Raw genomic sequence first — 25,830 nt, 5'->3', positions numbered from 1 at the left:
ATCCTGAATGAGGTTTTCCTGCGCTTTCCTCATTCACACCAGGCAAATGCCCAGATGGTACCTAGCATACAGGTCCCAGGCCACTTCCTTCTCCAATTTTTCTTCCTTCCCTTTCCCCGGACAGTGTGATCACCGAGGGACCTCATCCCTCATACATGACGGGCTAACATGCCCAGAAATCTAAATCCTAAATCCTAATCTTATGAAGAGAGACTAAATGAAACAATGCCTAGATATATTCGTATGATTTTTTTTTAATCTGGAACTGTAAACTTTCTCTCCTATTCGTATATTTCTAATGAACTTGCCTTCATTTTGTAACACTTAAATTGTTGACTTTTTACCCACTATACGTTTATATTTGATCCTTCCAATCACATTTTATGTTTTCCGTACCTCTTTGTCAGTCTCTACATTTCCTTGTTTGTTTTCTGCTCTCCCCCTCACACATGTATACTTGCTGATGTCTTTCCATGTAAATAGAATACTGTGTTAGAGAGTCATCAGCGAAAGTTACCCAGTGGCCTTTCGGGGTGGTAGTCAATCCGATCGACAGTTGAATTTTGTTCCCGGAATACGAGAGGTTGAGTGTTGCTGCCCGCCCTGCCTGCCTTTTGGAGTGAACCGCTCCGCGAGTTATCGATCTCCCGACTAGCTCGACTTCACTTGGTTCGGCCAGTATTGGTACACTCTCATGGTCTCGTAGCTAATAGACATAGCTGGAAGGAGCACCTTCCCGTGACAGGGGTATCGCGACTCCCTACCCGCCGGAGAACCGAGGTAGGCCTCATTCAGCATCTCTTCATCCCCCAGTGATTTGAAAGTGTTGTCATTTGTTTCAAAGACGTCCCACACATGTGACTGAGGTGTGCGTGTAGGCTAGGGCGGTGTCTCGGATCAACTCTGCCTTGATCGTGTCCAGTGGAGGGAACAGTTTCTATTCTGCAGATGGTGTTCATAGCACTATGTGTTTTGTCATTTAGTTTCTTTATTGATCATTCATCAGTAGTAGAAGACTCTTGTCACCCGGCTTAATGTGAGGAGCTTTCTCAATCTTGAGAGGGTGGGGCTGCTTCAAGGTCTTCAAGAGGTGAGAAGGGGAGGAAATTGGGGGAATTCTTGCAATGATTCAGATACAGGAAGTGAAAGTGTGTCAATTTTGAAGCATTAGCACTTGCAGTTGCTTTTTTAAAGATAATTATGTTTGCCAGAAAGGTCAGTGAATATTTTGATGAAAATTCACCCACTACTCTGTTTTATGTGCGGTTCACTGTTATATACTATATATACACACATATATTCACTTGCACATTTTTAATCTTATTAGGTGTTTATTTGATATTAAGATTCGTATCTATAAGATTTCACAATTAGATAATTTTATTGCTTAAGAATGAATTTCGCTAGTCCAACGCCATCTGGAATTTCAATTGATCATGATTATAAATATATTACATATGCTCTTATGTAACTCTGAATTTGTCACCCAAAAATTGCATGTGACCTATTTTCTTACAGTTAGAGGCACGTGTTGCATGGGGGAGATAATTGGTACGTACCAAACAGAGCGGAGGCTGGTTGTGACGTGAATCGGTGGGATTTAAGGTAAGTGTACCTTTTTCTTTCCAAATCATAAAAATTAGATTAATCATATTTTTTCATTTTCCCTCCTCTCATAATATGCTTATATAACTATGCATGGAAATTAATTCATGTCGTAATATTTGTCCATTATTTTTATACGTAATTATTATTCTAAAAGCCTTATATATTTAAGTTAAAACATTGCTGCAAAGAAAAGTATTTCTTGTGGATATTTGATAATTTGGAAAAACATAAGTTATTACATTTTTATATTGTTATTAAATCAAACTGTGTCAAAAGACCCTTAGTAGGTAGGTATTCTGTTTTTACAGCATCAATAAAATAAAGTCAAAATGTTGATTACTGTCGGTTAAATTGTTCATAAAGCGCATCTTGAATGCAATTCCTCCGTGGCTTACTTTGAAGCTTGCTACATTCCAGTATTAATGCATGGAATCTATCGATTAGTAATTTAGCCATGGCTGCCCCATTTGGAGCTACGGGAGGAGGGGCTTAGATCGATGAGAAAGCATTCTTAAAACGCTTGCGCTTGGAAATATTCACCACCGTCTTTACACTTGTCATTGTTTCCTGCCAAATGCGTCATTTTTAATCGAGTAACAGGCAACAAAAGTAAACACTCATATTTTTAACTTGTGAGCATATACACATTTCTTCCTGTTTCTCTCTTAATACAAGTAATAGTTTTACTTATCAGCTGACACAGACTTCACTATAGATTTGAGAATTGTCATTACACTCGACTGATGTTTCGAACAAATTCAGTATTTTATGATGATAGTGTTCGATGTTTCACTTTTAAACCTACATAGAACATTGTCTTAACAAATGAACTGCAGTCTCCTAACTGTAGTTTCGAAAATGTTCATTCCTGTAGTTGCAAACTAGGTATAGTACCGCCTTGTGGAATTTGTGGAACTCGATAACATGTTGATACTGTAGATATAGAATTCTACTTAATGGCAGTTGATTTATCTTCAGCTATAAAGCTTATTATAGAATTCAAGAAATAAAACCTTTCAAAAAAAAAAAAAAAAACGTCATCAAATATACCTTTTCTTTTTAAAACAGAATTGATACAAATTGATTCTTAAGTAAGATACTTGACGGAATCTTATTTTAAATATTATTACTCTCTGACTCATAGATTAAGCGCCATCTTGAAAAATGGCGCCAAAATTGAACATTTAAAGTAAAAAAATCATTCAACCTTCAAAAATTTTGCATTAAAAGTGAAAACAAGAAAGAAAGAGATTTTCCATTTTTTATTTTTTTTCTCATTGAAAGAATGTTTCAAAAATATTACATTTTTAGAGTTAATGAACAAATGAAGAAAATTATATTCGTCATTGTACATACTAAATTAAATTAAGCTCTCTGATATTACAGTCAATGAGAGACTATGGTCGACCAGACTGATTTACTTGGTTGATGTGTGGTCAGCGCTTCAACTTTCGTATTCTGTTATTTCTGGCTTTGTGTACCTAAGTTGGATACCACTTAATTTAAGTAGGTCCCATTGCTTTGCAATGTTATATTAACACGAGAAATGCTGAACCTTCACCGAATCTGGGAGTACGTGTACCGAACCATTTGGTTACGTGAAAGCACTTACTAAACACAATTTATAGATCACAAATGTTAATGGAAATCCAACCTGAGACCAGGTTCACCAAAATTGTACGTCCCAGATACTAGATCAATGGGAATGGCTGATTAAACTTGAGATTGTAAATAGTAAATATGCCTTGAAGATGTGCATGTTACATAAAGGTTAGGGATAACAAAAAAAATCTTAAATAATACTTTATATACTGTAAACTTATCTTGAATCTTCATCATGTTAATGCTGAATATAAGCAGTTCGAGCCAAGTGACCTCTATGGTGGACAAACACTATGTTCGTGAGTTTTCTTGGGGTTTCCCTATCTCCACCTGCTTTATTCATTCCACCATTGCATTCATTTCTCATCATCACTGTCTCCTTTAGCCTAGCCGCCATAGCCGTGGGACGTAAAACTTCAGGATTTCATTTCATAATGTTGAATATTTGTATCAATATACAGAATTAACATAAAAGTAAATTACTTTTACTAATAATTACACAAATTGCTTTTCTTTCACATATTTAGCAAGCTGAACAAATTTTCGAATGTTTTTCTACCTCCAAAAGTGTCCAAAAGCAAACACATCGAAAAAAATAAACGAAAAATTAAACATATCTTAAGAAAATTGTTTCATTCAAATTAAATTGATTTGTTTGAAGAAATCGAAAGAATCCTTACCTCTAGTTCTGGATCTACAATGACACACATACTCAGAAAAAAATCATCAAAATTGTAAAAGTCAGGTGGAAAAATATGATACTCATTACTGTGTACCGGATCTCTCTTCAACCACTAGACAGGAAACCAGAATATAAACCATTCTGTAGATAGGTCCATAAGGCATAAAGATCGTCCAGTTTCTTTAGAATCTAAGATAAAGTGATTGACTATAAAATCTTGAACAGTTAAATAAAATATTCATAGGTTTCATTTACTTTCGTTGATGGTTAGAAGTTTTTTTAAAAGAGGTTGGTTTTTTGAACCACAATGTAGATTTTAAAAAATAGATCTATTACTGATCGAGTGTTTGATTTGCTTTTTAAGCAGGGCAACGAAACTCAAGATTAAGGAGTGGTTCATTCTTCAGAAGCTGTTTTCACAACTTTTTTATTATTAAAAAGAAACTGGTAATTTCATTTCTGTTGTAAAAGTTGCATTCTATTTCGATTTTTTAAGTAGACTGAGCTATCTGAAGATTCCAATACACTTCCAGAATTCTAACGTGATTTTATTTACTTAATTTCAGCAAAAAAAAGTTATATTTCAAATATTTTGGTATCATGTATTGCAAAATGCATTTTTCCTTTAGAAAGATGACAAATATTATGTTGTTGTTCTCAGAATTGCAATTTAATGAATACTTATTATTGAGCATATATCAAGTTCACAGAATACTACTTATTTTCTGTCATCATTTCGATTTCTAGTGATAACGTATCCAATTATGTGTACGTGAATCTATCAACAATCGACCGTAAAAAAAGATATTAAAACTTGTGTTAGTAAAACTAGATTCTATATTATTTCTCTACACAACATTTAGACTGAAAGGAGAGAATGAAAAATCAACTGACGATAGTGAAACCTTAAAAGAAAAGAAAGAAATACGTGACAGAGGAAACGAGTGCTGTGCAAGAATTTCACATCTTATGATGATAAACTTCAGATCTTTCACATCAATTTTTATACCAGAAAGTCATTTGATTAAGTCGTGAACTTCTTCTATTCGAAATTTTGCGTCTTAGATTCCTCTGTATATAACACAGAAATCCGTGCACAGATATCGTTTGATTATAAAATTTTCAACTTATACCTTTTTCTTTCCTGTTTCCTATTTATGCGTGTTTTCTTTATGAGAACTGAAACTATTTATGTACAGTATACTTTTATTGTATGGGAAAAACTTCAAGCTTTCTCTTTCATTCTTCCACTATATAATCTTTTGTAATTAGCTTAACTATTATTGCTAAGTAGGTCTACCAAATTTTTAATCCTTCATATCATTTGTGAAGAACGTATAACCTGGATAAAATAAATAAATTAAATACTATGGACAAAATAGTTGCTGAGTTTCAAATATTTCATTTTTTAGAAGCAAGTAATTATTAATTAAATTTCCAAACTATGCATAAGTGTCGGAAGTCTTATGGTCTCATAAAGCGGCTTTCTTCGTCCGTCGGTGAGTAGGTATCATCGCAAAAAAAAAAAAAAAAAAAAAAAAAACTCTTAGAGATATCGAGATGCGTTTTTTGGCAATCAATTTAGCATCTCTATGATAGCTTTTATCTTTCCCATTAACTAACCATTCAAACCGGAAGAGGTTAGAATAAATCATTTCCTGTTTCAACATTTATCGCTATACCGACAAGCTGTTTTCTGCAATTGATTTTAGAGTGACAAGACAACATAACATCACAACTTGATCAAAACTGTAAGTGCTTGAAATTTAGTACAACTTCCTGTTTCAATACTGATTTCCGTAGAGCAAAATCGGTAAGAGTTACCGACACGCACGTTTTTGCAATTGTTATAGCTTCCTAAGAGTAGGTCCTGTCTCCTCCCTTGACCATCTATTCAAACAGAAGTGGTTCAAATTAACAAATTCCCGTTTCAGCCTTTTATCGTCGCAGAACCAAAGCAGTAAGAGATCACAAGAAAGATTTTTTTTTATATGGATTCAGTGTTCAAGGAACAAGTTATATCTTTGATCTTATTAATCTATTGCAACCAGTAGTTAAACACTTCCCGGCCCAATTTATCCGAAGTAACCAGGTCCTAGCGGAGAAACCCGAGTTATTAAGATTTCCGCATTTGCTTCAATTTGGACCAGGACGAGTAAATTCGCACTTTGTTTCTTCGACCGTTCTTTTGTGATTTATTGCGAGATATTTCGTGTACAACATAGTCACGTTTGGGAAGAAAATTTGACCAGAACTGACCTACTTAGTAAAACGAAATAACTCGGGTTAATCCGGGAAGCGGTTAAAGAGGTACTTCTTCAGATTTGAGTATTGAATTCCCAGAGTTTGGAAGCCAATCGTAGTTTCACACTGTGAAACGAAACTCACTTGTTTATGTAACAAAATAATGTCCAATAGCAGTTTTGATTTCTTCAATCGAATAATTTTGACATCAATGGATTCTAAGTATATATTTCCTTATATTGTTTCCATATTCAAGTGTGTGGATTGTGATGCAGTATTTCAGAAACACGTAATTACTTCTTTTTAAAACTAAACAGAACACACTGAGCAAGGCTATGTGATAAAAATATATAAACACACAATCACGTAACAGTTTCAACACAATAACTGTGTCTCCATCAGGCTTCCACTCGTTCTGGCTACTTGGGAGTTGGTTACCTCTTATATACTTTCCGGAGATCAACTTTTAATTAGGTTCCGCCCCTTCAATAAAAGGTATAACACAACCAGCGAACGAGTGCGGGCGGCCGGTATTGGAACTAAAATGCAAGCAGCAGTGTTTCTAACCGAATTACTTGTAATCAATCTATCATAGTTCTGTAATCAATCTATCACAGTTCTTCCTTGTCTTGTTCGTAATAAACCACTTCACGCATATGCTCAAATCAGGGGCGGAGCGATCGGGGTCTTGAGTAAGAAAATTCTTTTGCATTGACATCATATTCGGATGTACTTCAAAGGTTTGGTGAGAGAGAGAACTGATCTTTCACCGCCACACTCCTAACCGTTTCCCCAGGGGTCCTGGGTCCACCCCTTGATTGAGATGGTACATAAAGATAATTTTGTCTAATCTCTGTCATTATTTAGCATGGTTTAGTATTTAAAAAAAAAACGATATTTCTGCCACATTTTGAAAACTTTATTTGAAAGTTTTCAAAATGTGGCAGAAATGTCTTTTTTTAAATTACTAAACCATGCTAAATAATGACAGAGATTAGACAAAGTTATTTTTATGTACCATCTCAATCAGAGGTGGACCCAGGACCCCTGGGGAGACGGTTAGAAGTGTTGCATTGACGGCGGAGGGGGAGCGATTAAAATGGGGTGCCTGATAATTGTGAAGGTTCCTTATAACTTCAGTAAAATTCAGACAAAATCTCTGAAGTACGTAAAAAAGAAAACATACAAAATACATTTTCAGGGTAACTCTTACAGCCATTGCGTTATTCTAAGATTAATGCTAGTTCTGAAATTTATTAGAGCGAATATGTATTTGAATAACAAAACCACTTTCATAAGTTTTTCAAAGTATCAAGTTTGAAAAGAACGAAGTTTGTCTTCCATTGTTATCTCATTGCTCAAAGATACCGGTGATGAAGTAATTGGCTGGAAATCAATCGGCCGTTTCTTACATCAATTTATAAAGAGTGCCAATGTTAGATATGTCAGGTCAGTATTTAAAAAAAAAAGCCACCCAACCTCTTGCAACCATGCGTAGCGCATTTTACTACTTACACTTGAAATAAAAATACAACTGAATAAAGACGATTGACTTTGCCTTTGAATTTCATATGTGAATAACAATATAGGACTTTTCAGATAGAGGACAGGGAGGAGCAGGTTTTATTAAACAAGACCGTACATCTGATACCGGTATGTTTGAACTATAGGCAACTTGTGTTTACGGGCTAAACTCAGTCCTCTGAAGTCAATCGACAAATACCTTTCAGATGTTCAACAGAATAACGTATCAGCATTATTATATACTACAGACACAAATATAACACTAGGCTCCCAAGTTTCAAAATTATATTGTGTGTGAAAACAGTTAGTAGATTTAATTCTTTGTGACCTGATAGCTAAAACATGAGAGAAATTCAGAGTTAGTCCAGAGGTAATTTCTTTCCTCATAAATAAAATTTATTGTGTGCTGAAGCAATGCTTTTATTCGAACTCTACCAAAGGGCTGGATTTCTATAATGATCCTAAAAGAAGGGAGCACTGAACCAAATTGTACGAATCAATCCCTAAAGGCAAGCTATCCAATCCCATAAATCTTTAAAAAATGAAGGAAAAATTTCTGCACTTCCTTTTCCTCCAAAGGGTTCATATTTCCCGAACCAAAAAATGAAATTTCTTTATTTTAACGTCCCATGATTGTGTTGTTTATGCTAGAGGAGACAGATGATTAATGAAAGTGAAAGATTCTAAAATTAAATTTTGTTCTCTGAATGGGAATCAAACCCAGAACCACATACAATAAAAGCACATGCGCTAGCCAGTAGACCAGCGGAAAGGACTTTCACAGTTCTCGAGAGGAAACGTTTCGAGATTCCTTCCTGGCTAAAACTCGAAAAAATAATTTATTTGCCAATCGATAAACATACACTTAAACAGCAGCATCATGAGCCTTAACCTTAACTTGATTGAAGCTTACAGTTACAAGATATTGCGCAAAACTCTAAGCTCCCAACCCAAAATTAATCTTTTAGTCACTGACATTGTCATTCCTGCATTTTACAGGCTGCTACTGCTTTATAATGAAATCGAATAAAACATAATCAATTTTTATACAATTTGCTTAATACACGGTAGAAGCTCACTGAATTGTCAACTGTGCTATGTTGTTCCTAAATTGGTAATTTCCATTCATAAATCACTATTCACAATACATCTGCATTACTTCAGGAATGGTTCACTATAATACATACATAAGTTACGGCGTTTTTTATTAAGCGTAAAGAGATTAGACTATGCATAACATCTAAACTGCAACTTTAAAAAAATGTTGGATACACTGCAAAGTGAAACTCTCCGCTCCCCTGTCCCACCGCGCTTGCCAAGAAACTGATGTAAACACAACAGCAGCGCCATCCTCCCAAAACCGCACAGCTATCTTGGTCAGGTTATAACACTTGTGGAATTCCACTTTTACTTGTTTAGCTGCGTACTTGTTAAATTAACAATAAACATTTTTGCCGAATACATTCTTGTCCTCTAATTATCCTTGTTGTGTTCCCTTATTAATTTGTTGTATTTCTTTCTGCTTCTTTAAGTAGAATATTCTCCCATTCTTTGTTTATCGCGAATCCTGCATTCAAATTCACCGCATTGTCTCCTCCCTTCATAATTTCCTTAGCTTCTTTCCATTTTCTCACCAATGTCCTCTTCTCTGCTTTGATGACTTCTGCTCCTTCCAACGCTATCCTGTGGTTCGTCTGTTTCAAATGCTTATATATTGCTTTGTTGTCCCTTCTATTTTACATCATCTTTGTGCTGTTTTCTTCCATCTTCTTTTTTTGTGTCTTCTATGTAAATTTTGCTACACTCCGCGCATCCCACTCTGTATATTACCCCTCTTTGATCTTTGTCCACTATTGATTTTCTCTTATTCCACGATTCCTTTCTTAACAGTACAGAAGTTGAAATTTTGTGTGCTACTAATAAGAGAGAAAGAAAAAAACAACATTCTTCATTGGTTTAGGGTTCATCCTTCGTTGTAAATGTCCAACGTATTTACCTAACGCTTAACTTCAAATGAACGTTTAACAGGTTTGTTCTATTGATTTTCCTTAATTCTTCTATTAAATACCAACTAAAGATAGGTTTGCATTACACTAATTGCAAACTACAGATTTAATGACTAAGAGTTCAAGAAGAAAAAGGTCACCCACATGCCTACTAAGCAATTCAAAGCCTACTTCAAAGATAAATTTGGTCAAGGTTAGATTAGTTCTCCAGGTGGCATGTTATACGTTCTTGTGATGCACCCTTATATTAATAGCAAGACGTCCCAGTATGTCAGTCATGCCAAGTCCTAATAGTTCACAGTCAAGTTAATAGTTGTTGCTAGCTTTGCTTCCCCCAGCTAACACAAATAGATGTCGCTAATGTACAAGGAGCCTAATACTTAGGAGAAACAACTAGTTTATTTTTAATAAAAATCAACTTATTCCTTCGAGCCGGGAATTAAATACCCATAAGTTACTGCGAGAGGCGATAATTTTAAATCACCAAAACAACAATTTTCCGATAATGTCACAAAATTAAACACATCTCAAAAACCATTTGCTCAATAAAATGGAATTTTCAGAATTTGTAAAAGAAACTTCACACTACACAAAAATGCATAAATTATACCATAATAACAAAAATTATAACAAAACTTACATGTTGTACTTACAAAGTACTCTTCCTGTCTTGTGTTCTTGTTCGTTTAGAAGTCCACCTTTGTATGGTGCAGTTTCGATAACCAATAGATGGCAGTACATTCCTGTGTGCTCTCGAGTGTCATGCGTTTTAGTTCATGTGGGAAGACAACAAATGGCATAATATGCATAATTTTGTTAGTATTGCACAGGACGTATACGCATATGTCGAATCGCCTCTAGAAGTAGTATGAGGGTCCGCACACGTATACGTCGAATCGACTTGAGGAGTTAAGGAGGAATATGCTCCTGTCAGTGAATATTCTCAGAAACTGGTTTAAAGCCTACAAATAAATATAAGGGGCTGTTATAATGGTTTGAAAATAATTTTAAATGTATTTTTTGTTATGCTGAATGCTATCTTTCAGTTTGTCATATACCAAGAATATGTATAAACATACATCTATTTTATTTGAGTTTGTGTATGGTACTTCATACGATTACCAGATGATAAATATATAGACATTCACGCTTCTTCTAACGAAATCACCACAAAGTTGTACTGTGCAATACGTCTTTTAACTATACCCTACATACCGTAACACATAACTAAGAATTTTCTTTACGTTCTGCTAGCATTGTAATAATTTTTATCACCACCTCTAGAGAGAAAACTACGAATTTCTGTCCACTATACTGGCTGTAACGCTTTGTATGTGGGAAACATCAAATGTAAAATATCAAAAGCTGGGGACGCGGGGAAACTGTTGGAAACACTTTTTTTCTACTACCAAACAAGCCTACATGCACCACTCCGGGATGCTCATTCTTGGTTTTGGCAACCGTTTATAATAGAGGTCATGCTTGGTGCTACAGCTAAGTGCAAATTTCGCGCATATATTTGGTTTTTGAACTCAAAAGGCGTGAAACCGATTTAAATTCATCAGCAATACGCTGAAGCGTATGATGTGTCGTGTATGGATGTCAAAACTGTCCACAAGTAGCGTAGGAATTTTGCATCTGGTCGTACTGGAATTCAATAGGACGAAAGAAGCGGGAGACCGTCAATTTGTTGAAGGAGACATCATCACCTACCTATCCTATAGTCCGGACTTGGCACCCATGACTAGCGCATGTTTCCTAAGTTGAAAGAACATTTGGCAGGCACGTGCTTGAGCAACGGCGACGAGGTGCAAGATTAGGTTCAATCCTTCCCGTAACACATGGAGGTGAGCTGATATGACATAAGCATATAAAAACTGCCACAGTGCCTACAAATATGGATCGATCGAAATGGTAATTATGTACAAAAATAGATAAATTTACATACTTTTGGATTACCCTTCTATCTCAAAAATGGAAATGGTTATCCATAAACGGATCTCATATTGTCAATCAACAACCTCAATATACTTGGATGTTATCAATGCTATCAGTGGCATCACCAGAAATCTATTTAGGAGACTTCGAGTGGAAAAGTTTCCAGACAGTGATGATTTCAGAAGATTTTCTTGGCTGGGGGAGAGTTTCAATATACACTGCGGTGAAAAGTATTTTTTACGAAAATATTGAGAATCCACATTGAGCAGGATAGGATGTATGGTTCCGGGAGGAATTTCGAGGCTCCGCGGAAATTACCCCGGACCATCCTCTCAAAACCATCACTAGCTCCAGAGCAACTGAAGTTCCTTTCATATTTACAGTAGTTAAGGATTTATATATGTATATGAAATTAAGTCGGATCCAAAAACTATGCCTTTTGCTGACAAGTCCCGAACGAAGCCGCCCAAGTTGCCCCCTAAACATATATTCTTAATAACCACTGTAAATTGACCTCGTAATAGGTTTAGGCTTTTATGAATCTGTCTCTTTCCAAATCATTTGGTCTACGTTCTTATGCTACAATGGCATTATGAAGAATGTGACCTACTAAAGAAGATTGTTCGGTTTATGTCAAACTAATTTTGAACGGTATTCACCTTCGATAAACCTCGCTGCAACTACCGATGTTGTTATAGTGGGCCATGAACACTATGGACAATCGGTTGACAAGTTTCCATGGGAGCAAACTCCAGTGAAGCAAGAGGATTTGGTCCCACTCCATCCTGCAAGCTTTACAGAAACTAGCAAAGGTCTGTAGACGCCAATGTCGGAGAGTTCTTTTCAGCAGGACAGAACTGCACATGGCATCATGGCTTTCCACAGAAGTGTTATGGAAACAATGAAATAACAATTTAAAGAATGTTTACAATTAACTTAATTCATCTTGAAATTTATCATTTTCTAGGATAAATCTTATAATTTTTCAAAGACAGAATTTGAATTTTGCAGCTTTGAGGTATTTTAGTTTTATCTCGCAAATTCTTGGAAACACAAAGACTAATTTTGAAATGTAAACGGAAGTAATAAAACAGTAAGAGTAATATTCAATCGAACTTAGTGCTTGATTTAAGTCAAAATCTAACTTCTGAAAGGCAATTCTTCAAACTTGCTGCTCACAGGCAATAAATATGGCTAGTTTCGCGCTTCATAGAGAATATCCTTAACGATTTACTTATAGAAGTAACCCAATTGAGACTATTTTGGACGTAGGATACTTGATTCAATAATTCTTCAGCTTTTTGGAAAACGTAGAATCTCTTTGTAACGGAATTATTTAACTTTTGACAATAGGAAGTAGAATTTTTGCGAAAAACGAAATAGACAAAGTAGACTCTACTTTGGTAGAGTAGTTTACTTTTATGCGATCTCGCCATTGAGACAGTGTGATTGTATGTATATGAACAAAAGAGACCCATAACAATTAAATACATTCACTTAGAAGCTGTTATTGAACCTTTATAATCAGAACTTGCAATAGAATCTGTCTTATCACGAATGATACTTAATTTGGAAACTATTTCTATGATTAGTACCTCTAAGACACTTCGTCATATGGCACCAATTAATATATCTTTTTTGCCACTAACAGTCATTCTACAACTATGATTTCTGAAAGTTGAGTTTTTTTTTTCTAGGTTAAGGGTGCTTAGTTGTATCATACCCACTTTCAAATTACTGTAAAATTCCAGACAAAGCGAAAACTAATATTAAACTACAATACTCTGTGTAATATCCTGCTAAGTGGAAAATACTACTAAATAAATTATTCAGTGAATTTAATATAGTCTTGCCCATCTATACGCATGAAGACAAAATTGATTTGAATACACATTCTTAAGAAGCCATACCACGGTAAAATTAAAATACTGCTAATTTTACACTAATTATGTGATATCTTCAAATAGGTAAAAGATAATCGAAAAATGGAACAAGAACTCGCTGGACAATATTATTTTATGTGAGATACCGTTATCATGACTCACTTATCTGATTTCGATTTCCAGCCATTTAGATAATCGGTATTTATTTTCGCGTTTCTAAATGCCTGGAAATCGAAAGCAGAATGTGAGTCGAGATACGTCAATTCAAAATAATATTCTCTAGCGCGCTCTTGTTCCACATTTCAATTATCTTTTATCTTTTTGAAGATATCACATAATTACTATAGAATTAGCGGTATTTTAATTTCGAAGTGATTAGATCTCTTTTAAGAAAGGGAGATATGAACAGCACAAACTATTTCGTTAATTAATGATTCTAAATAACAGATGATTACATAGAGAAATGCTAGCCTTGTTCCTTGCTTTAGGCAGTTGAAAAATATCAAAAATTGGTGACAGGATCCATGAGCATGAGTGCGAAATTATTCCGCATGCCCTCAGTGCCGGATCTAGAAGGTAAAAACTTGGGGAAGCCATAATCCAGACTATAATAGGTATAGGGTTTTCATAGGTCTTGCTGAAGTTTCGAACTTAACTCTTTCCCGATGGGTATTATGACTAGCTTGGGCGTTGACATTATGGACCTCAAGTATTGTTTTCTACGTTGAACAGAAAAACTACAACAGAAATTATATCTAATGTTTCAAAAAATTCCAATAAAGAATAAAAGACAATGCTTACTATAATCTTTCGAAAATATATAAATAACAGCTTCCAGCTTCCATTATTTTTGTGGCTCAAAAACCTAGGGAGGGGCTAGGACCCCAGCCCCGGAATAGATCCGCCACTGCATGCCATTGTTTATTAGACTGAAAAATAGGAAGTTCTACTCATTAAAGAATAATAATATATGGGTGCGTTTTGCGTAAAAGGATCTACTAATGCCAGCTTTTCTCATCTTTGCATTGCATGTGATTTGGTAGTTTCTGCTAAAAGAGATTATACTTTGAAAGGATCCCTACTTCACTCCATTCTATAACAATCATTTTCTGGATAAACGTGTGCATTGATTTTAGCTATGTCCTTTTAAAATGAAATATTCTGAAATATCCGATAAATTAAATATTTCTAAAAACTTAAATTTAAATTTTTTTTTTCTAAAACCTATATCTTGTCTAAATTAAATATCTATAAAATCTGAGTTTACTCGAAATGAAACATCTTAGAACGCATATTTTCTCTAAATTAAATATTTCTAAAATCGAAAATGTTTTTGAATTAAATATTTCTTAAATTTAGATTTGCCAAATGTAAGCTAAATATCTCTGAAACCTAAATTTTCCCAAATTTTCTAAATCTCCGTTTCGCTAAATTAAATATATCTAAACTCTCATGATTTTTTCTAGATTAAACCTAATTTTCTATCAAAAGCCAATTTTTACCTGTTGTACTGCATAATTGAGAAACAAAGTTCGACAAAGAGTGAGCATTGTTGGAAACAGAGCCTCGAGGAGATCATACATAGTAAAAGTATTTTTATGATTTAGTGTGATTTTGACCATTTGGTGTAGATCTAATTTGGATTCTTTTCGAGTTTCCCTCGTAAGCACCAATAAAGTATAAACGTGTACCAAGTGGTTACGTGAATTCTCCAGCGGAAATCGAACATAGTTTACTTCATCAGAGGCATGACCTCTAAATATTTAGCTACGAGAGATGTCTGTCTTTATTATGAATCCAATCCAGTGGTATTCTCACCGAAAATCAAACTTTGTTCTACCACAAAAGCTCCAGAATTTATTCTGTTCTTGTCAATTAGTAAGTCAACTCTCACACATTAACTCTTTCTGGTCTCTTAAAACGATCATCCGAAATTGGAGATGACAAAATGTTATAATCATGATTAGAAATTACTTACAACAATGTAAAAGATAAGGTATTTTGAAACTTCTGTTGTCTAAATTATTTGTAGATTTTACTATCACAATTTAAAATGTGCTCTAGATATTGTCTTCTTATTAGTATGGTACTAAATAAAATAATTCATGCAAAACCTTCCATTTTGTGAGTTTTCGAAACCTTTCCTGGAATTTTAAACTTATTTATTTATTTATTTATTTATTTATTTATTTATTTGAAATTTGTCAATACTAAGTCAGTTTCAACCAGACTTCCAATGCAGTTTAAATTAAAATTCAGCCCCGCAACTTGGGGAGGGATCAAAAATGGCCAATATTAGTGTCAAATCCATAGCTTTCGTGGTCGCTAAGAAAAACAGTGATACTTTCGTTGCCGTTTAAATCCAAATCCAGCCCTTTATGTCCAAAATGAAACGTATTCTCCGCGTGCTAAGAACGGGTATTCTGTTAGTACTTAAATAATGCTCAAGTATATAGCATATGAAATTAGTTTCACGGAAGATGTTCTTCAGGATTTCTTTATTTGACAATTCGGAAACTCAATCATTAAAAACATGGTTGGTTTGACTTTAACGTTCCTTTCAGCAATGAGGCTATATAGAACGTGGATCTAGAGATTTATGTGAGATACGAAACATATGCACCCCCACGGGAAATCAAACCCAAGTTTCCCACATCATGGGCGCGTACGTTAATCTCAAACAGGAAAAAGAACTTAAATTTGACGCATTGTTTTGAATTCAGATTAACTGAAGAATGTATTTTATAACTGTAAAACTTTTCTAACAAGAATTTAAGGAATGGTCCAGAAAATGGATCAAAAGATTGCATTCTTGTCCAAAAATTTTAACAATGATAAAAAAATCATCAAAAGATTGCGATCTTGGCTAATAATTAGTTTTTGGATCAGGGGTCACAACATTTTTGAGTGGTCCCTAAATCGAGATTTCATATTTTTTTTACGGAATAAGCACATCATACTGAGTTAAGTGATAGTTTGGGTTTGGCTACACTATATTGTAGTTCTCCACATATAAGGTCTACAAGAAATTTTTTTCCTGAAATATATTGGGTCTTTTGATAAAAAAAAAAGAAAAAAAAGTTGGCATGTTATGTTGTAGGTGTTATGGATTCAACACATTTCTTTCTGATCAAAATCACTTGAACTCAGTGACAGCAATCTAAAACTTTATAAAATTCTATTTTGAAAGGCAGAAATTTCCATTTTGCTCTTGAATTTTCCACGTTGCACTAATTACAAAAATCTAGAAACTAATAATAATATACAAAAATGAAGCTACTGTATGACAATAATTTTCTTCAATATATGACTGATTTATCTTAAGCTTAGATTCTTCTACATTCAAGAAAAAGTATTTTCCTTACTTGAAAGAAATAATTGAAAATGTTGACGAAAGCAATGTTGAATGTTACAGTTTGTTTCAGAACTTAGTATTTGCATCACGTATTTGTACCATAATATACTCGACGTAATGATAAAAGAAAAACTGCATTCTTCACTAGAGAATCTATAATCATTTCAAGTGGAACGTTTCCGAAGTTGCATGTTTTTCATTCAGTATTGTACTCTCTTCTGTTAATTATATTATTTTTCTCTTTTTATATATCAAATCACAATTTAGTAAATTGGAACTTGTTTTAAGAGGATACCAAGTCAGTGCACAAAATTGCTTCCGTATAAAAATTTGGCAACAAACACTGATTTCAAGGTTTGCTGGCCCACAGAAAGTTTTGTCAACATTAGTGAATTATACTATATTAAAAAGTCCCACATATGCTGCCAATTTTGTAATATTTCTTGGATGTATTGCATAAACTCCACTCCAAAAGGGAAAATAGAAGTTTTGCTTCACATGTTTCCTTTCACCCGCTGCAGGCAATTTTTGAACCAATAGGTATGACGTTTGAAGTTTTGTATATTTTGGAGATCTTTATTTCAGATAGTACAAATATGTTATTCAGTCATATAAAACTAATATGATTGACACAGGAAGTTGGAGGGCGCAAGATTATTGAGGCAATGAAATAGGGCAAATTATCTAATTATGTCTAACGACCTATATGAAATGAAATGATTCTTCCGTTTTCTCCTGCAATATATCTATTTACGCGTAGCTAAAGTTTGGAAAGAGTCATTTATAAGATGTAGAAATATTTCTCCAAACAACTTGGGTGCAACTAGATAAAATTTTGTTTTCTGGGTGGGACAACCATTTTTTTTAGCTAAGTTTGGAACTTGAGAAAAGTTACTTATATACAACTTTAAGAAAATTTACTTTAGGAAGTTGTAATTTTTGTGTGTGCGTGTGTGTGGAATGGGGCAAACTTTTCGTTTATGTGTGAGAGAAATTGATCTCTCTCTCTCTCTCTCTCTCTCTCCTTTCCCAGGAGTTAATTGACGACAACTTGAGGAATATTTACTCCAGAGTAAGGGGGGGGCGAATAATCTTTCCTAGAGATTTCTTTGGAATCTACTGTTACGGGAAAACGATTTACCTACGTCTTTAATTTGGCAGAACTTTTTTTAGCAAGCCTTTGCCTAACAGTTTTCTTGAAATTTCGGAAAAATAAAACGTTTTGAGTAGATCAAAATTTTGGAAAAGACATTTAGGGACGATTTTGTGAAAACTTATTTTTGTTGGAAAATGATTTAAGTAGCTCTTAAATTCGGAGAAAGTCACTGAGTGGTAACTTTTGAAAATTGATTTTGGTGATAATTTTACCAAAAAATATTCCTCATTCGTTGCTTTCAGCTTCGACGTATCTCATGATTTCGACTGAATTGTGAACCGACAATCGTTTTACTGAGCCTGTAAAAAAATATATTGGCTTCATAAGACACTGTCTGATGAAGTTAGATCTAATCAGACTGTCTGATGAAACCAATATATTCAGTTAGTTGGCGAAACTGTCACATATTTATTATTTTGTAAATAAATGTTGCTTTGCTCAGCGATTTGTATTTTTAGTATAAGTTATTCAAAATAGCAAAGCTTGTATGAATCGCTTAGTTAAAATCTTATAAATTTTACGAGAATTCTCGCGAAAGATACAGACACACACAGAAGCCATTTGAGTCAAATGGTAGGAGCTCGTGTCAATGATTATACATTATTTATATGGGAAGATTTGTTTCGCGGCTTTACTAGTAATTTTTTAGCTACCCTTAGAGGTACACGTAACCCAGATTTGTAACTGCTGTTCTAGACCATTCGGTTTTGTGACGTGAACACACTGACTTCTAATTGTATAAACTGGATGCGTTAATTATTCAAATACTGTCGTACTGCTATAAAAATAGTATCACTTAATACGAAATGTGGAAAGGAATGCGGATAAACTTGGCTGCAAGTGCCACGTAAATCTTAACGCCTAAGACATTAGTTATTTGTAGTAGCGTGATTGTTTGGTTGAAATGTAATAGGTGGTCCATGCTATCACGTTTTGTCATGTCAGAGGCATGTTTCTCTCCTTCCAAAGTCTTTTCAACTTCAGTGTTCGAAACACTTGGCACGGTTGTTTCTTTTGAGCCTAATCAAGTTATCCAAACACTTTCTTATTTCTTCCGAATGACTTCCTCTTTGACAGTTGCCTTACTTTTACTCTCACGTAGAAGATGTTTCAGAATTAGTGGCGCAAGCAGGGTTTTATTTCGGGAGGGGCCAAGACTACCTAGTACAGTAGTCTGCAAACGACGTGCTGATCTGATATGGACAAAATTGAAAGTTTGAGATCTCCCCATTACAAGAAATTTAGTTATTCCTATTACTAACATGCTAAAACGCCTTAAAACAAAACTTCAAATTCAGAATTATTAAGGGGGGCGCGGTGGCTCAGTGGTAGAGCGTTCACCTCTGGTGCTTGGGGTCCTGGGTTCGATCCCAGCCCCTGCCAAGTGAACTTTGTGGTGGACAAACACCGTGCTCGTGGCTTTTCTCGGGGTTCTCCCGTTTCCTCCCACTTTCTTCATTCCACCATTTTACTCATCTCTCATCATCACCGTCTCCTTTAGCCTAACCGGCATAAGCGTGGGACGTAAAACTCAAAGATTTCATTTCATTTCATTTCAGAATTATTAAGACGATATTTCGCACATGACGTCTCATGTCTCCACACTTACTACAGGTTAAGAACACTCTTCACGTACGGGGCGTGTATGTGTGTAAGTTTGCATATTTTAAAAGATACTGGATAAATAAAAAGCAAAAATGATTGTTTGGAAATTTCACAAATATTTTTATACAGCGCTGCTGTTTGAGATAGGCCAGGTTAGTTTCGGAGGAGGCCTGAGACCCCCGAGCTCATAGCTGGTTGTGCTACTGTCAAAATGCACAGCTACTATGACAATAGCTCTTTCGGAGGGACAGCGGGGACTCAGCGGCTTAGTTCTCATCTCTGGTGCGTGGGGACTCTGGTTGAATCTCATTTCGCTCTAAGTAGATTTTGCGGTGGACAAACAGTGAGTGTGTGGGTTTTCTCGAGTTCTTCCATTTTCTCCATTCTACTATTTAATTCATTATTATCATCACTGTCTCCTTTAGCCTTGGAGCGTAAACGTGGGACGTTGAACTAAAAAACGTTTTCCGACATAATGAGAAAACACAGCAGTACATCTTTCAAGGACATAAAATCATTTTCATACTTTTAAACAAAATGGCTGACTTTCGACGTCATTATCTTATCTTGTGGATCGATAACTAAACATTTAGAGTGGCAGACAACATCGCATTCATGGGTTTTCTGGGTACTCCCGATTCCTCCCACGTTCTCATTTCATTAATTCTTCCATCATCATTCACTGCCTAAATCATCCGTCTCCCTTAGCCTAACAGACATCATCGTGGGACGTTAAACTAAGAGATTTCATTTTCAATTCATTTCATAAACATTTATAGAACATAGTTGATCTCAATGACATGTTACTTTGAATAAATAAATTTTGCAAAGATCTCACTGAGTTAGCCTCGTATGACACATATAGACACATTCCGTGTGTTCTATGTGAAAATCTGTATAAATATATTCCTTGATGAAGTGCCTCCATCATCTTACGAAGAAAAGGAAAGATTTCATGCCCTATTTCATTTTTGTATTGATAATGCGTACAGAACTACCGTAACATTTATACTCTTCAATGGGATCGTGACAAATACTTTACACATGTTTTCATTTTGTCTTCAGTAAGTAAGCACGGCCTCTAGTTGAGAATTAAATATGTGAAACTTTAAGTGATGATTAGAGATAACGATATCCATCATTTGAGTGGAATCTTTTATAGCTACTAATTGTACTTTTCTGTTATTCGAGCTATTAAAAGATGAGTTCATATTTCAAGAAATCACTGATTAATCTGTTTACTGTGGCAGAAGACCTACTGCAAATCGTGAGCAATCCAAAAAGTTAATGATAAAGCCGTAATTTAAGACAGTGGACAATGAATAACTAAGGATGTCTTCCCTTAATTCTCATGGACCTTAACGTCGTAAATGTTGTAGAAGTGATAGAAGATCGTTAGTAAACAGTATGACTACGTGATTGATCACATTGGATCAGACATTCTAATCACACTGGATCTATGTTTTACATAGATTAAACCTGGAAACCTCACAGTGTGATTCAACAAACACATTTACTAAAGCTTGTGATTCTCTTAAACGAGATAGGGATTCTAAATATCTTGGAAGCTTAGAAATGTCGAAAACATTATAAGGCTGGTAAAAAGAACAGTAATGTCAGAATAGGAAAAATATTTTGGACATAAATATTCATAACGATGTGAAACCGTGAGAGCTTATTTCCATTACTTTGTAATGCAGCTTTATAATAGGCGATTGGGAAAATTCGTTAACAACATAGGACTAAACATCGTACTGTGGCATGGTGTGCCATCAGTTTGTAGCTAAGAACAATCTCTAAGTGACAATTGGGGATGAAACTAATGCCCAACACGGTACTTAACTGTAAAAGTTGTGGTTGAATTTAAATACAATTCAAATGTTTCAAATCTATAAGAATGACTAGTTGAGGGAAAGGCCAGAAAGAGAAAGGTTTAAACTATGAAACAAAGGATGAACACTAGCCTGATAATTCCAACGAGACTGGTGTCGTCCTGGTCATCTGGGTTGACGAATGGTTTTCCCTGAAAGAACCTGGATGCACTGGAGTCAGCCAACAATTAGATCCCCATCCTGTTAAGCTGCTAGGGGCATCGAATTCTCTCTTCACGGTGTGTCTTTAACGATGTTCTCCTTCATCTCCATTCCACTAGTCAATTGTCTAACTCAAGTGAATCTATGGCAATGAACCTACAGAATAGTATTTTCAAGACATTGAGTTGGTTGTTCTCCAATGGTGCGTTGTGCTTCTTACGACGATCCTGCACCTATCCAAACCTCGTGGCAAATACCCCGTTTGGATGTGATTGATTGATTGATTGATTTTGAGTTTATCGTCCCGTTCAGCAGCGAGGCTATATGAGACGTGGACCTACTGATTAACGTGGAATCCGAACCACATGAGCTCCCGCCGGCCGTTTGGATGTGTCCTCCATGGCTTTGTTTTACAGAAAAACGATGAGTCTTACATTCAATCAACTAGGAAGCATCAGGTTAGGTGGAAGGGAATGCGGAAAAGCAGGAAGGGAACTAGTCGTGTTTATTAGCAATTTCAGTAATAACCATTGAGAAATACATGCTTATCCAAGCCGTGTACAAATGTACATCATAAATAAAAGTTTTGTTTCGCTGAAATTTAATAGTTCATGAGTCTGTTGAGACTTAGTTGTAAATAAACGTAATTAAATAAAACAATAAAATTGAATTTAACAAATTGAATCAAGAGTTCACACAATTATACATTATCTCATAGTCACTTCACAGTTACTTCACAGTTAACCAGCTTCAAATAGATATAGATGATAGAGATTTTGTAGGAGATGATCAGTGCAGAAACCGTATGCAGGGGATAGTAGATAGCATTAACTTCAAGATCATAAACTGATATCGTATTCATCGAATTTACTCAAACATAGTAACGAATAATAATAATGTGCCCAATGCGAATAAATTTAAATTTTTGCACAAATAAAGAATTTGGTGAGAAAATAGTCATAAGGAATACACGGACAGTCGAAAAAAACTCCTTCTAGAAACTACTGTTCCAGTGACTCATATAGATGTACTTAAGAGCGAATATCTATCGAAACCTAATTTCTTTCATTTCGCTGGATGAACGGGAGATCTGGGTGTTAATAGGCACAACGTGAGGCTTTCGAAACTAAAATTTTGTGAAAAATCCTTGCCTAACTTCCTTTATCGACCATTAGATAGACTGAGCAGCAAATATTTTATATCAAGACTTTGCAGAAAATTCTTTGTTTTTCGCTGCACCTCAGTGCCCATACAATACACCGGGAGAAACAATGAGGAAAACGTTTAGTTCCAAAGAAAATGGAGGTCACCAAATAGTTATTTAATTTCTGAAGTGACAGAAATTATCATGCAAAAGTAGCTCCGTTACGGGATAGTTTGTAATTTGCGAGTATCTTGATTTCGTTCGGTAATGTTTACTGTTTACTCATTACGTTACATAGACTTGCGTTATTTTTACTTTCCATTATTTAACAAATAGCTTAGAACATTCCAGCATGAAGGAAGAAACGTTGGGAAGCCACCACCTACACAACACGTGCAGTTGGAGAGCGATCTACTTCGTGACTCATACATTATCGACTGCTCTGAACTAGTTCAGAAAAACAATTCTCTGATAGGTCGACAATATTGATAACACGATATTCTACGTCTCTACTCCCGCAAGCGTGGATATTGAATTGTAGATGAAGGCTTATCTTTCCCCAGCAATATTATTGCAATGCAAGAAATTACTGTAGTAATTACGCTCGTTATCTTCATGGAAACTTAATTGCTTACTTTATTTCCTTACAAACAACAATATTACTACACTGTTGGGGTGGTAGTCGAGTTACCTGAACTACTGATGATCAAGCTCGTTTTGTTTGCGTGTGTTGTCAGTTACAATCCTGGATACAACGGCTGGCATAAAAGTTAAGCGTAGTACTTCATACCTTATTTCAACACGACAGTCACCATCTTAATTTTATAATTTTGATATACGTAGTTCAAAATGTAAAGCAGAACCAGACATTTAAAAAAAATCATAAGTATGGTTCCGATGTTTGTCATTATTTCAGCATTCATCACTAGGAGCACTGTTACTATAAACGTCTTGCTTAATAGAAGTTCTCTCCTTATCAATTTACATCATGGAGCGTTAAACAGCTGCACTTAAATCCATTTTTTAAAAATCTTAATGGTTTCTGGTTTGTGTGTAATTCGAGTTTGCCTTTCTTCATAATTGGCTTTTGAGTTATTAAACTAAAAAGCGACTTACATAAGTTTCCAAACCATTCTCAAAGATTAAAATATTCCGAAATTCTGGCTCAGAGAAAAATTACTCGGTCCCGGGTTCGATTCCCGGTGGGGACACTCGGTCGAAAAAATGTAACAGCTTTTTCAGGCCAGCCACCCTGAGGTTTCCCTGGGTTTTCCTCATTCACACCAAGCAAATGCCGGGATAGTACCCAGGGCGCTTCCTTCCTTCCCCAATCCTTCCTTCCCTTTCCCCGGATAGTGTGCTCGCCGAGGGACGTCATCCCTCAAAATGTGTAGGGTAAATGACCATAGATGTCAAGAGCCCAGAAATCCAATTCCTAATCATAATCGTAAGAAAAATTATTTTAATATCAAACGATTATTTCTGATTTGACTTCACAGACTGTTTTCTTGTTCGGCTTAGACCTGAGATAACATCAATAGTCAGGATTTAGTTGACGTGAATATACATGTAATTTGAATTTTTATTGAAAATTACAACGAAAGCATATAATTGCGAGAATAGTGGCTGATAATGCGTAGAGTGGAAAGAGACCCTTCAAATCGACATGATTGGTCAAATGGCGTCATTCTACAGGGGGGCGTTATGTTATATAATATGGCGTTATGTTATAACATGGCGTTATGTTATATAATATGTTTGGTTGCATATATGCCAGGGGCTTAGAAATAACCAGGAGTGTGTGTACAGTTTGACACCCACATTCCCCTCTCGATCTGAAAATCGAAAAACGACTTCATACGTAATTATATCTTATGTACAAACTTTGGTGGCTCTCGGTGACTCCTTTCTATGTGAAGAGCTAATGATAGATACACACACACACAAATGTTATTTTAGTCCTAATCCTAACGATATATAAAACTACATGTCTTGACGTAAAATAAATTAAAGGGGTACTTCCGGTTGACACTGAAAGTTGAAATTTGGCATAATTATAGCTTTTCGGGACTGGCTTACAGGAAAATTGCCAAAAGTGAATATTTTTTAATGTATGGAAAGTCCAAAGGAGGATAAAGAAATTATTATGTTACTTAAAATGACTCATTTTTGGGTACTTGGAGTTGGAATAAAAACTTGAAATTCGGTATGCTTCTACATTTTGTATAGGATTATTTTTAAAAAGTCACTTGAAATAAACATTTCCAAATTTAGAGTTGCTTTATGGGGAACTGAAAAATCTTTCCTATGTTATTTATATGGGACAGCTTCTACACCCCAAAATGTTTAGGCACTTCCGGCAGGATTAGAATGATGAAATTTGGCACGATCGTAGCCTTTTGCAAATAACTGACAGACAAATTGCGAAAAGTGGATTTTTTTTGTTTTTTAAGGAGTCTAGAAGTATGATGAAAAAAATTCGCATATTATTAAATGAGCGTTTTCTTGGAATACAAAATCTTATGTTTTAGATAGTTGAAATACGAAAAGAAACTTGAAATTTGGTAGAATTGTGGATTTAAGAGGTGCAAAGCCGTAGGTCGAGTAAACTCGGGAGTCAGGGGGCGAAACGCCCAGCAGGGCCAAATTCTGGAAATGTTAAGAGCAAACGCATGAAATTCACATTTTATGCAAAAGCTGATAGATAAGAGACGGGAGGCCGGAGGCCGAGCAAACGCTGGGGTCTGAGGGCGGAGCCCCCAAATAGCCAAATGTTAGTTTTATATACAAGCATAAAAGTATATTAGGGCGGTTCCAATGCTTTTGTTTTCAGTAGTGCATGAATAGATTTTTTTGTAATAGTAATTTTCTTGAAAATAATTATTTTGTACTTTTGAGTATAATTTATTTTGCTTTGCTTTTAGTACGTTTTTTTTTTAATTCTTTAAGGAAAGCTTGTTTATAAAAATATATTCATATTTTATTTTCTACTTTTTAGTTATAATTAAATACATTTTATATCGTTGTAGAATTTCGTTTGTTTCACTTCC

The 25,830-nt window shown here is 35.1% G+C and overlaps 1 protein-coding gene across 9 annotated transcripts in view; it reads left to right on the top strand.

The window, feature by feature from the left end:
* The window catches only part of PMCA (plasma membrane calcium-transporting ATPase 3), a 765,800-nt gene that overhangs the window by 427,358 nt on the left and 312,612 nt on the right, over positions 1-25,830 (top strand). For 7 of the 9 annotated variants that reach the window (XR_014131792.1, XR_014131781.1, XR_014131782.1 and 4 more), the window contains one exon: positions 1,519-1,605. The gene's annotated coding sequence lies outside the window, so the exon portion shown is untranslated. Of the gene's footprint in view, positions 1-671; positions 781-860; positions 1,091-1,518; positions 1,606-25,830 lie in introns of those variants that run through there. The other 2 variants (XR_014131784.1, XR_014131785.1) reach the window with 2 other exon arrangements.

This window comes from Thermobia domestica, chromosome 6 (genome assembly GCF_964235325.1).
Source record: "Thermobia domestica chromosome 6, izTheDome1.hap1.1, whole genome shotgun sequence".
Taxonomy (NCBI): Eukaryota; Metazoa; Arthropoda; class Insecta; order Zygentoma; family Lepismatidae; genus Thermobia; species Thermobia domestica.
The sequence above is the reverse complement of the archived record's forward strand: the minus strand, read 5'-3'. Positions and strand labels throughout refer to the sequence as shown.